The sequence below is a fragment of the Cavia porcellus genome, unplaced genomic scaffold (genome assembly GCF_034190915.1).
Source record: "Cavia porcellus strain 051 isolate PalLab524CR breed Dunkin Hartley unplaced genomic scaffold, mCavPor4.1 scaffold_2, whole genome shotgun sequence".
In the NCBI taxonomy this organism is placed as follows: domain Eukaryota; kingdom Metazoa; phylum Chordata; class Mammalia; order Rodentia; family Caviidae; genus Cavia; species Cavia porcellus.
In genome coordinates this window covers 18,809,878-18,824,126 of record NW_026947485.1, presented here as the reverse complement: position 1 = coordinate 18,824,126, position 14,249 = coordinate 18,809,878, and the positions used below count along the sequence as shown (strand labels likewise).

The 14,249-nt window shown below is 33.7% G+C and overlaps 1 long non-coding RNA gene across 2 annotated transcripts; it reads right to left on the bottom strand.

The window, feature by feature from the left end:
- Window positions 1–249: 249 nt before the first annotated feature.
- On the bottom strand, window positions 250–13,834 carry LOC134472630 (uncharacterized). 2 transcript variants are annotated; one of them, XR_010042519.1, is made up of 4 exons: window positions 13,037–13,834; window positions 12,063–12,262; window positions 11,608–11,666; window positions 251–809 (listed from the first exon to the last, which is right to left on the bottom strand). It is a non-coding gene; the product is annotated as an uncharacterized LOC134472630 (long non-coding RNA). The 2 variants fall into 2 exon arrangements; XR_010042518.1 differs by having other exon boundaries at window positions 250–809; window positions 11,608–12,262.
- Window positions 13,835–14,249: the final 415 nt, after the last annotated feature.

The window sequence follows — 14,249 nt, the reverse complement described above, 5'->3', positions numbered from 1 at the left end:
GTAAGAGCAGAATACTGGAAAATAACACACATGCACACATATAAACTCTTCAATTTTATTTGTTTTGCATGTGCTTCAAACCTGGAGGAATGCTTATATGGGTATTATTCAGAATATACTATTTTACATTTTATAATTATATTAAATTGACTCCCAAGTTCTCAGTTTAATGTCATTATTTTAAAACAAGAGTTCAGTTTAATATATGCATACTTTCTATATAGGTTCCACAAAGTTAAGGATGCAAGAATAAATCATCTTAAGTAAAAGTTCACATGCTAACAATAATTCAACCAGAAACAAGTAAAATGCCAGAAACATAAATTAAAGGATTCATAAGAGAACAGTTTTGTTTTTCTATTTCTATATAAAGGAGTTTGTTTTACAAGCAAAGTAACAAATGGCTTAAAACAATCCTCTTGTTGCTAGGATCTTAGATACCTAAACAGACCTTATGCTTTTAAGGTTTAAGCATAACAAACTGAAACATTATAAAGATGCTTAGTAAAGCATAAGGTGACTCTTTACAAAAATTACAACATCTTTTTTCTTGTAGAAGATTCTTGTGTATAATAAATGACAGTTTTCTTCTTAGATTTCTTTTCCATTTACTCCTTTTAAGTAACAAAAGTCTAAAAATTTTAATGAACATCTTTTAAAATATAACCCTTTAATGCTGGGTGTGGGGGAACATGCCTGGAACCTCAGCACTAGAGAGGCTGTCGCAGGAGGATCTTCGTGAGTTCCAGGCCAGACTGAACTCCTTATAGGTTCAAGGCTTGGCTAAACTTCATAGTGAGACCATGTCTCTAAAAAACAAAACAAAACAAACAAAAAAACCTTAGTGTATTACTTAGAAGATAGCATATCATCTCTAGTTGTTAAAATAAGTTGTTTTATTTTGAAATATGTCTCACTACCAGATAAAATAGGTAGATCCTCTTGCTGAATTACACAATCAGTGGAGCAGAATGAATAATCACTTTAAGGAACTCTTTTCAAATGTTGCAGAAAACTTCCCAAAGTGGAAGATACTTGGCAAACAATATGACTAGGGTAAACAAGCTTAGAAATGAACCGTAAAAATACCTGCAGGATATCACCGTTATGAGTATTCAGTAGCTTGGTGCTTTTTGGCAATTCCTAGTCATTTTGAAGAATTCTTACATTCACCATTTATATAACCAAAGGGATTCCTTTGTTACGCAGCGGGTTGCATTAAAAAGCATGAAGATCTGTTATTTGTATCTTTGTATCTGTGCATTTTTGAAGTGGTGATGACGATACTATTGAACCACATTACCTCAAAATGTGCAGGTTGAAATATACTGAAAAATGTAAATTTTATTTTACTTTCTAGGCACTGTATCAGTGTATAACATAAAAGGGTTCAGTCTGGTCCAAAGATGAGCGTGATCAGCATGCACAGAAATGTAGTAGGCTAGTGTAAGGGCAGGTGGGTTTCTGGCCTACACAAGGGTCAGAGTTAAAGAAATGGAGTGCTGATCGATTTTTCTCTGAAAACATTTGTCTATGATTTTTTTCTCAAAACTGTGTCAAAAGTCAAGATTAAATTCCATGGGAAGTGTTACTTAGATGATGAAAAAAAACCAAATGCTGTCGATCCTAGGTGGAATAAAAGTACCAAATCGAATGAGAAAAAATGCATAGAAAACATACAAAAACAAAATATTAAATAGTATATAAATTATTAACATATCAAATTTCAGAACAGAATGCCTACATATTAACATTTTAATAATTATCAACTCAGCCAAATATCAAGTGCTCATTCATATTCTTATGTATGTATAATGAAAAGTATTTGATTATATAGCAGCATAGTAATATTACTAATAAAATATTTTCACCATTCAAACTTTTAGTTTCTGGTAATTACAGGCATCCAAATCTGCAGGAAAAAGTTTAGTTCACTACTACAAATTTTGTCATTTTCCTTATATTGATATATTGCATGTGATATTGATGAGTCATTAAAGAATAGGTAAGAAATGTGTTAATTCTAAGTGGCGCCAAATGAGCACTAACAAAGGGGATACTGATGTTAGACAGCCCCTTGCTGTTTCATTTATCTTGATATCTAAAGCAGCTGTTTTTATATTCAATTGACAATCCAGCACCTTATTATACTCTGAAATTACCATTTTTACTATGTAACTCTTTAATCCTGTATCCTATTTAGAACATCTATGCTGACAGTAGATGTTTCTTTGTTTCTATAATAGCTTGGTGGAGGTACTGCTTATCCTTATTTGAAATGTTATGGCCAATCCTCAAGGTTAATGTTGCCCCAAGATACAGCCTGAGGGTGCATGAGCAAAGAAATCTCACCTCAAAGTATCTTGAGAACAATAGGAATATTCATTCATTTTTCCCCTCCTACCACAGGCCTAGGAGTTAGGCAATTCTAAAAGTGCTTCACAGACTGAGGCTGCCAGGAAAGCCCTGGAACAATGTCTATGCATGATCAGCTCTTCTCGGATACCATGGATTTTGGTATATTTTGTTCTACATTTATCATGTCTCTTATTAGACTTCCTGCCTGTTTTTTTTTTTTTTTTTTTTTTTCCCCCTTCGGAGGAGGAAGAAAGACTTCCCTTTAGGTCTAGTAGTATTTTAGTTACAGGTTACTTATTTACTTTATGCGTGATACAAGCTAAGAAAAAAAAAATAAAAAACCTAAAGAAATTACTTTACCTATTCTATTTTTTTTAATTAAAGGCTAGAGTTCTCTCAAAAGAAAATAGAGACATAATAGCTACACACTGGAAAAACGATGTTAACGGTTTTTTTTCTATTTCTCAGGGCATTTGAGATGGTAAGTCATTCAGTAAAAAGACCACCCTATGAACAGATAAATGCAGGTGAACACAGCAGCACACAAGAAAAGATGCTCTTAATTCTAAAGTTAACTCTCATTACATCTGCAGTCTGGGGGACTGAGGCAGGCGGATTACAATGCTTCAAAGTTACAACACTGAATAAATTAAAAGGGCTGGGATATAGCTCAGTGTGAAGGCCTTGAGTTCAATCCCTAGTACTACATAAATAAATAAATACTATTCTAAGATCAGAGCTATCAGTAATGGTTTAATAGGTTTGAAAACTCTCTATATTTATACTGCTTCTGTTTATTTTTATTAATATATACTCTTACTGTTGTCTCTTCCTTTCGGTATGCTTTCAGTCCTCTCAATCCGAAAATTTAGTGTGATTTTTAAACTTTTATGTGATACGATTGTGTGATTAAGGTTTTAGCCCTTTTGCTAATTACTGACATGTTTCTCTGATGAAGTAGAGTCGTGAGTAAAAAATAAGTTAATTTGTTGTTATGTTTCAATATTTAAATCATTATTAATTATTTAAGGACCACTTCAATAATTTATATAAAATATACATTAATCTCTACAGGTAATTGTATCTGTTTAAAGTTATACATAGCATTTCTGTTGTGAGCATTCTTCATGAAACAGTGCATGTATATTCAGTAACATACAATAGAATTTCTGTTTCAAAATAACACTTGTAAAGATCAACTCTTTTATACTTAGTTTATTCAACTAATTTTGATTAGCCTGATCCTGTAGTGATAGGGATCTATATAAAATACAATGTCAAATAATTTTACCAATATAGCAATCTCTTCATAAGAGCCGCCCTTATACTTTTTCAGACTAAGATTCTTTCTCATTGCACAGAATACTACTGTTTGAATAAATATATTGCAAATTCTCAAAAATATGTGATATCTGTATGATACATTTCAGTTTGTAATCATTCTTTCCGTCCATATCCTACTAAAGTTAATTGGCCTTTGCTTTGGGCAAAAATAAATGTCATAAATTTTTATGAAACTGTTTTCATCACATCTACTGTTTAAATCTTTCTTTTCATACGTAAAAAGTATGATTTGTACACTGAATGTGCAATCATGCATACATTTATATTCCTAAAATATTATTTCAGACATCTTACATGAGAGAAATTAAGGAACTGTTAAAAAATCAAGTATATCATGCTATCTTAGTTACTCTTCTCAATGCTAAAGCAAAATACCCAACACCGAAAGTTAAGGGAGGGAAGGTTTACTTAGCTCATAGCTCACAGAGGTTTTAGCTCTTAGTTGGCTGGTGCTAAGTCAGGGTGGCATGGCAGTGGGGCATAGCAGAGGAGATATAGTCTATGGCAAGAAGGCAGGAAAGAGCAACCAAGGGACAAGCATAGCTGTTCCTAACCCTTATATATTACCCAGGCTACTAAGAGTGGATAGCACTCACTCCTTTAATACTAGTGCCTTTGATCCATGCATTGCATCATGAATGAATTACAGCCTCACAAACTCCAGACCCAGCCACTTCTGAAAAATCCCCATTAATGACCCCATGAGGTTTTGAGGGGACATCTAGACACAAGCCATAACACATGCTGTATCACCGCAAAATAAAATACCTAGAATCTCTAGCAGGGCATGGTGGACCAAACCTGTAGTCCCAGCACTCAGCAGGCCCAGGTTAGATGGTCGCTGCAAGTTCAAAGCCAGCCTGAGCTACACTGCAAGTTCTATGCCAACCTAAACTACAAGATGAAACTCTTCCTCAAAAATAAACAAATATCTTGAATGTTATCTTAGTGTTTGCACATATTTATCTAAATTTAAATAAGCCTTATCAATGCTTTTAGTTTTTACGTACTAACAACTTACAGATTGTTATATTTTAATAAAGATTTTGTGTGCTTAGCAAAATGTAACTATAGACACATGTGCCTTATGAAAAATACTTGCATAATTTCAAAAAGATGTTTGTCTTTGTCTCAATAGATGCATTTACATATTTGCTTATGTCAGGAAATAAATACAACCAAAATATTTGCTTATTTATTTTGGTTATGAGTAAAACTCATAAAGGTAATCATGTGCTTGCCTATTATAATCAGCATGTCTCACATACTAACTAATGACACTTCTAAAGCTGTCTTTCATCACTGTATATTCTACATTATCTCCTAGATACCATTTCTGAAAATTATATTCCAGAGCTCTCTCAAGAGCTTTTCAAAATAGATAACATACGCACATTTCAAAGCAATTTGATACTTTGTGTTTCTAAAGATTTAGAGACCACATGCAGAATGTTCAGCGTTTTATAACTCACTGTTTGTGTTCATGTGTAAGCAAATACATGTGTCAATTTGAGTATTTGTGTGTTTTTATGTGAATGCTCATATGTAGTAGAGCAGGAATTGGGGACGCTATAAAAACACAGAAAAAGACAGACGTTATATACATATTACACTTAATGTTTGCAGCAGTGCTTTGATACAGATATGAAAAATCTTCCAATTATACCAATTATATATGCTTGCAAAATTGTTATAAAAGGATGGACAATGAACATGTAGTCTAAAAAATCTACACCTACATATTGAAAGTAATCTATTGTAAAAACCCACTGATACATATATTATCTGGATAATAAAAGGTATATATAGTTATGTATGTGAATGCATGTGTGTGTGCATGTGTGTATGTGTGCATGTATATCAAATGTACAGTAACTAGATCAAGATTTGGTTTTATAATACTTAAGGAAGTCATTATAGGGCACATTCAACTGGTATGTAGTTTAAAATATGGATTTCTGTAAAAGTGAAATCTTATTTTTTACTAATTCCCTACAAATACTTCAGAAGCAATATTGATCATGAAGTCAAACTAACACAGTGACCAATCATTTTCTTTCTGTCATTACTGAACAAATGTATATAATAAATAATCATGCATCTTGTCTTTATTTAATGATCATGAGCATCATACCAGCTAAGTGATTTCTAATATACATAAATGTAGATTGTTTCAAAATACCCTTGAACATTCTATGTCGGTTCTACTATTTATAGTGCATTTTTTGGCTTTACAGAATTTTAATATTGAATGCAAAGGATTTTGAATACAGAAAAAAATTCTTGATGCCAAAGTTAAAGGTAAAATAGTGTAGAGGTGTTCTGATTATTTGATAGACCACAGAATATTTGCATATTATCAAAACTATAGAAAGTGACTATTCTAATGTTAACATAGTTTTAGAATATACAGAAAAATAATCTGATATATTACTAAATCTTTAATACTGTGAAACAATACATATTTACTCAGTCCGTGCTTGTGGATTAGCACAGAATAAAATGCATAAACTGCAAATATTCAAGCATAGTTTGACTTTGAAGAGCTTAATACACTTCATGAGGATGATATACTATATATATATATATATATGATGTTATAAGGTTTCCACACAGAATGTGGAGCATTGGTTTTGTCTGCAAGTTTGAACTTGTGTTCTCAGAAGGATATGCAAAAATGAACTTTGTATATTAAGTGTAATCTCAAATTGTTTCTTGTGCGAAGTGAGTAGAGCAGTGAGTCAAATTGTCCCTTTTGATAGCTAATGCTGTGGTGGTTGATTCTTTTAATTGTAAAATTTATTTTGTTCCACTTATGATAAAAATAGAAGCAGTAAATAAGAAAAATCAAAGCTAAGGATGCACACCATGGGGGGAAACAAAGATAAGGGAAACGGCCTGTGTGATGTGAATTACAGGACCACTGGAATGATTTCACTCTAACCTTTCTTGTCTAATACTGAGCAAGCAGGAAAGGCAGGTTCTACCGGCTCAGAAATGTAGAGATCAGAGTTACAGTTTTAGTAAGACCATATGGGAAATGAAGAAGAATCATTTACCAAATCACAAGCTATGTCTGATGGAAAACTAGGTAGAACAGATACTGTACAGACACTCCGGGCTCTTCCACTCCCCAGTTCTTTTTTTCTTTTTTCTTTTTTCCCCTTTCTGTTTCCCTTGGAAACATATGAAAGCTCTTTATAGGCAAATGAAATGTAAGTAAGCCTTTAATAATGAGAAAGGGATGGGAAATTTACAACACAAAAAGCATTTGCTACTTTCCTGTACCATCTAGAAACTTCCATAACCTTTATCTTCATCCTCCTCCTATTCTCTTCCTGAAATAAGCCTCATCTTCATTCAGATCTGATGCTTTCACTGGTGATTTTGATCCAATTTAGTCTATTTTTCTCCAAGACTGTTCTCCATCAATTTTGTCCATTCTTGTTTGTACATTCAGTCTCTTCCTGTCTGGTGACCTCACCTGCCTCTCACAACATATCCAAGCTTGTCTCTTTCAGAGAAAACAAAGCAAAATAAATCAACCTTGTTATTGTCTCAACCAGACTGTCTCTATTTCTCCTTGTTGCTTTTTATTAAAAATTCTACTCAATGTCTGCTACATTCATTTTCTCTTCCCTGTTTGTTAGTTGTATCTTGCTGTTTGATCTTGCAAATTCCACACTTGTTGAATAATTGTTTAGATAACAAGCAAAATAATTTTATTTATGTGCTTATACCTGTCATATTATCTGCAGTTGCTGACGGACTCCTCTCTAATTATTCATGCACTTGGTTTCTGATCAATGTATTCTTCTAATGCAATCCTCTATGACTTCTGTGGCATTTCTTTATTGCCTACTCCCAAAATATAGATGGTTTCTCTGCTCTGTTCCTCCAACATTTCCATTTTAAGCCACATTTACCATAAGATGAACTGAAAGTATAGGGATATGTGAGAAACTGTTTTCAGTAATGAGTTAGAGACTCTCACGTAATGGCATGCTGAAATGAAACTCATAATCCCTATAAAATTCATGAAACTGACATCTTTATTTCCACTAATAACTCAGTTTTATTTTTCAGCCATGCTAAAAATCCATACTTATAGCCCTGAAAAAGTACTCATTTTAATTTTTTTTCTTTCTCAGTCTCATAGTCAAAATCCCTAGATTAGCTTCTTATTATCTTTTATCTAGAGGAGCATCTTTCAAACTAAACTCTATAATAATACTACTCTAAGTGCGGTTGACACACCTGCAACACAGACATCCCCAGGGAAATTTTTGGAAATGAGAAATTCCCAGGCCCTCTTCAATCAGGATGACTTTCAGGGAGCAGTTTTGAAAAGCACTTCTCTACAGAATACCAGTTACATATTGTGAAGAAAGAAAGGGAAGAAGAGAGAGAGAGAGGAGAAAGAGAGAAAGAAAGGAATGCACAGTGGAAATTCTTCTTTACATGATTTTATTCAAAAATGCATGTAATAATCTCATTAAATTGTGTGTATGTAAACTTCTTTGACAGATGTTATCTTGCAGTGTATTTTTAGAAGAAAAAAGAATCCATGGTAGACTATGTGTTATTGAAGTTTGATGAGGCTTGTAATGCCTTCAAAATCTAGAATTTACCTCTGTTTTGCAGTGGGTGAAATTTTGGTTCTCTTCAATAAATGCATCAGGATGCCACACCCACATGTTTTACACATTTTCGCAAAAATACAGTCTTTTTAGTTAGTGATTCGTTTTAGAGCCATCCAGCTTGCAGATCGATAAATACTGCCAAAGGGATTGTAAATGTGGATGCCGTTTGCAGGCTCATTAGCACACACTAAGAGACAGGACTGGGTATCACTGATTTGTCAGCTGATATTTTCAGAAAGAAACAGACACTTGAATGCTTTCATGTCCAATAATGCTCAAATTGGCTGTAAGGCTTATTACTGTTTGCAATGTGCTTTCAGAATCAAAGACTCCAAATGCAACATGAGGCTCTCAGTAAAATTATGACCTCAAAGAAATTCAGTAATGTGGGTTTGCTTGAGTTTGCATCACTCACTGATGAAAAAAGTATTGAATTTAAAAGGTTGGGCACATGTCAAGGACAAATCAATATACCACATAGAGTTTTAAACCAAGTTAAGGATTGATTGAAATATATCTTCCTTATTGCTATTGCTTGGCTTGTACTGTTTTTAATCTGCTTACGTATTAATTTTTAAATGTATATCTCTTTGCATATTAATTTTACATGGTGAAATTTATTATATTAGATATTAATATATTAAATATTATTTTAGATATTGAAAGAGGATCAGATATTGGTGGCATATATATAAAACAATTACTTGACATTCTTAAAATTAGCACTTAATCCTTTCTTATTATTCAAATCTTCTCTAATAATGTCTTCAAATGGCATATAGATGAATCTCAAAAAAATAATTGAAGAATTAACTAAGTGAATACTAATTTTTAATTCAGTGAGATTGTGGTTTGGCAACGTAGTTTGCAAAATTTCTCTCCCTTGCATGATTGAATATGCAGTTGTTTATCACAATGCCTTGTGTTTATTTATAGCACATTTTGGATTTATATTTTGAATGCTTATTGGAAATATCATCATGCAAATAGGTTAGTTTTATCTTGATTTTTTGTGTGTATTACTGTGGATTTTTCGTTTTGCATTCCATAGCCCTTTTTATTTTAAGGCAAGTTGGCCCCACCTCAGCCTCCCTAGTACCTGAGATTACTGCTGTGAGCTATTGCCCCTGGTTCATTAAAATTTTATTAAAAGTGGATTTTCTATGAGAAATACGCTAAATGAAGAATTTTCAATATTGGTGATATCAGAAGAAAAATAAACTGAATTTTCTACTCATTAAATAGTAGTTAAAATTATTTATGAGGTTGAAACTTTGGAAAACCTATTTATTGAATACAGAATGAACAGGCAATTAAAACACTCTCTTTTCTGGAGGACACTGACCATCTGCAGAAACAAAACAGTTGGAAAGGGGTAAGGCCTTAGTGTTTTGCTGTTATGGGGAAAACAAAGTAGCACTGATAGGGTACTCTTTATGTGTCCAGACTGTGGATTCTAAAGAAGAACACGATGGAATGCCATGGTTGGGAAACAAGCATTCACAGTTATTGGATAATGTGCAAAAATTAACCAAGAAAAGAAATGTAGACAGATAGGGTAATTCCTTGTAATTTTCATATATCAGCTGAACCGAGAAATGTCAGGGTCTACAGAAAATTAGACATTTTTTTCTTTTAAAGATTAAACGTCAGTGAGGAGCAGAACACAAAGTACAAAAACTAGAAAATTCATATCTGAAGAAGCTCAACTTCTGGCCTTTCTAAAATTAGACTTCATATATTCATGGTACTTCTTCTGCTTTTCTCTTTGTGTATATTCAATCTGGAAATTGTATCAATTAGTGAGCACTTAACATCTGTGGACTGCAGACAACAGTAAGACATCATTTGTACCCTGAAGGAAAGGAAATATAGAGTGATATATTTAGCGCAACAATAATTATTTAAAGAAAGAAGCATAATATAATAATCTTGAAAGAGATACAAATTTAGGTGAAAGCTCTGCTTTATCCATTCAATGCATAGTTTCCCGAGACCATGTGCCAAGCACTATGAAGTGAATGAGTTTAACGAGGGGTATGCACAAAATCTTCCAGGGCAAGCAGATTTAAGAAAGAGGCTGAAGGACTGATGGATAATTGTCCGTAATGGAAAAGGGAAAGGCCAGTATCCTGGAGACACAAACTTATTATGATAAAATGAGCATAATGGGAAGGTTGAAATGGGTTCTGGTGATAGCAAATGAGCTGGCGCTTTAGCAGAACACTGAAGAAGCAAAGGTTTATCACATGGGCTGAATGATTTGGGGAGTTCTGTCTGTGCCAGGCTCATCACTCCCTGACATGCCCTGTGATACCGGGGATGGAGGTCTGCAAACTCCATTTTGAACCTTTCCATATCATCTGGGTGCAGACTCTGATAGTGAGGGTGAGGAACGGACTCACTCATCCTTTTTGCATAAGCAAACAATCACAGCTCTAGAGCCATGGAGTTTTTTTTTTTGGTTTTTTTTTTTTTTTTTTTTTTTTTTTTTTTTTTTTTTTTTTTTTTTTTTTGGTCTTTTTCGTTTTTATCGGTACCAGGGATTGAACTCACAACTGCCTGCTTGCAAGGCAGGCGCTTATGGCGCTGAGCTAAATCCCCAGCCCAAGCCATGGAATTCTAACTCAAGCACATACATAGCATGTTCCAGAAGAAACAACATACAGAGTTCTAACCACTCACACTCCCCACTGCTTCTTCCTCCCTTCCTGTACCTAGAGAGCAACACCAGCCACTGCTTGTGAGCACAGTAGCTTTTGATGATTTCCTATGTTTTGGTGATGCTTCTGGTTCTGAAACCTCAGGGGTTTTACTAACTTTGCATAGGTCTCACTTTTTCATTACTTCGCTAATGCTAATTATCTATACATGAGTTCAATGATCTGTGACTGAAATTCTTGGCTTTTTTTCTATTTTTAAAACGGAGGGACTTTGACCATGGGAATAGTTTAAAGTAATATATGTCAACAAGTATAGGCTTATGGTTTGGGAGGGATAATAAAATGTACAGTAATCTGGAAGAATAATTCTATTTGGAAGGGCTGTTGGTAATTCAGGTAACAGAAACAGTGCACCTTGGTTTTAACAACAGAGAGGTCACTGGTGACATATTTCAGTGACACTGAGCAAAATACAGGTAGCAATGACTTGAGTGTCGCATGAGGAAGTTTACTCAGCAGGTCTACATACTATTTAGAAAAAAAGTAGCTTAGAAAAAATAGAGAAAATTGAGAATGCAGCACAGTGACACAATGCTTACCTAGCAAGTACAAGGATCATGGTTCGATCTCTGGCAACAATAGTCAGAACAAAGGAATCCTGTAACATAACAGAAGTGTAATCAATGAGATTTATCGCAATGTCACAATAAAAAGAACGTATGTGTTACTATTTTAAAAAGCTAATGTCTTAACTAAAACTCTGACAGAAATCTTTGAAGAGCAGAATATATTTATTCAGAGAAAGAAAGCTTCTTTTCAACAAAGAAACAAAAGAGGTTCCAAGTGGTTTGCTCACAAGATTTTGATTAGAGTATCAGTAAGTGTTTTACATAGTACTGACTAGAGAAACAGATTTAAAGTTAGATACATAAATACATAAGGATTCACAAGATAGGCTTAGAATGGGCACTGGCAGAGTCAGAGGTGGGAGACTATACAAGGCCTGTCTGGGTGCTGAAGACCTAAAATCAGCGGTCAGAGGCCTGGAGTTTACCGCAATGTCCCGTGCAAGTCCATATCAGCAGGCTGAAGGGGCTGCACTGGAAGCCAGGAGATGACATCAAGAGCAGAGTAAAGACTACAGCTCCTCTGAGAAGACAGAAGCAAGCCATGTTCCTTTTATTCCAGTCAGGCAACAGATCTGTTTTTTGGTACCACTCACATCTAGGGGTGTCTTCTGTCTTCAGTAAATCCCTTGAGTCACACAGAATGATGCTGATCCAATCAAATGTCCATTTCTTATTCAATGTGATATAATAGTTAACTATCATACTAGGATAACTAGGCATTTAGGTGGTTAATATTTTGAATAATTATTAACTTTATGTGTGATTGTTATTAAATAATTTTATGTAAAATCACCAACTATGATGCAAGCTCTGTTATTTCTGAGCTGTATGTCTAACATATCAGGGCTTGCCAAGTAACAGTTATCACTACATATTTGTTGAAAAGTTAACCCATGTATTAGTGTACCATTTTATTAACTGTTACATGTAAGTGTTATTTTAAGTAGACTTTTGCTCCCAAGTTGAAGGTATATTTGCAAGAACATTTTCTTTAATCAGATTTTCAAATTCTCAAAGTGTTCCAGTTATTATGCTTGTCATATCATCTAGGCATAGCGTTCTGAGGGATATAATTTTTGGAGCAATCGTGTTTTTACCACACTGGCTCAAAATTTGTCTATAATTGCTTCCAAACAAACTAGTCGATAATGTAATTCTTATAAAATGAACATGTACTGGATTTCAAAATCAAGGATTTTAAAGCAAAATGCACATATAAATATTTAGGAAAGAAAAAGATGCAAACTTGTTTGTATTTCTGAAAATTTATTTTGGAGTTTCTGGGTATGTTCTCTGAATTTATAAACATGAATGTAGCTTGAGGAGAAAATGGGACAGTTCATTGAAAGAGGTAATATTTCCTTTCATAGTAAGGAGGAAAAAATAAATATAATCTTACCGTTAAATGTTTATTTCTGTATTTCTTGACCATGGAGTCTGAGTTAAATACTTCAGGTTTTGTGGAGGAGGATACACCGAAGATGCAGTTTTAAAATTTTGTCATTTACAGTGTTGAAACAAAACAAAGAAAAACAAAATAAAACCTACTTAGTAACCTCGTAGGTCAGAATAGATTTTTTTTTTTTTTTTTTTTATGTAAGGATACTATATGGTGGAACACATGTTCTGCTAGCCCTGCTTTTGGAAAACAAACCAAGAAGTTAGAAAAAATGCTTTCAATTTAAATAAAATGGAAATAAAATTATTGCTTAAAAATCCAAATGAATATAAAGGAAGCAGATAGGTGAGCACAGACTGAAGGCACTTTCTCTGTCAAGTGCATTTGCTGAAACACACGTGAGCTTCTTGTCACTAGGAAACCGCCTATAATAGAGAGGACCACTTGTCTTTTCCACAGCTGCGTAAAATTAGAGCCCCAAATTTAAATCATTATCTTAACAAAAAAAGTGGAAATATATACCACTGCGACAGCAAGCAGCATTAAGAGAATTAGCAGATTTTCAAATTTGATGTTTGCTGTAAGAAGAAAGGAGACACACTCCTCTTTTAATAGTTGTTACACATAAATGTGATTTTAAGCAGATGTTTGTTCCCGAGTCAAAGTTACATCTGCAAGAAAACTAGAAATATGAGTGTGGAGAGTAAGAAAGAGAATTTAATTTAATGAGGAGCAAAAACCTTCCACTTATGAATATAGCTAAGGCTGAATGACTAGGGGATCAGAATCAGGAAAAGATTTCTATTCTTTTCACTCTTAACCAAATACCAAAATTTTAGCCATGTTGTAAAACAAGGGAAAGAATTAAAATACATAAAAGTGGGAAAGGGGAAAGTTATTCCTCTTACAGAAGCCATTATCTACATAGAAAGTGTGACAGACTAAAAATTCAAACATAGAATAGTGACTTTTGCAAGTCTGTGTAATACAATTAAGCATCCAATTTTGTTTGTACTAACCATAAACATACAAAAAGTTGGAATTAAATATACAATATCACAAGTACTTTAAAAAATTATTGTAAAAGGAAAAGTTTGGCTGTGTTTTGTGATCTTAGCAATACAAGAAGTTTAACCACATATCCAAAACAGTCAGGCTTATTTATTAAGAGCCTATCACACAGCAAATTGAAAAGGGCTGGAGACATAGCATT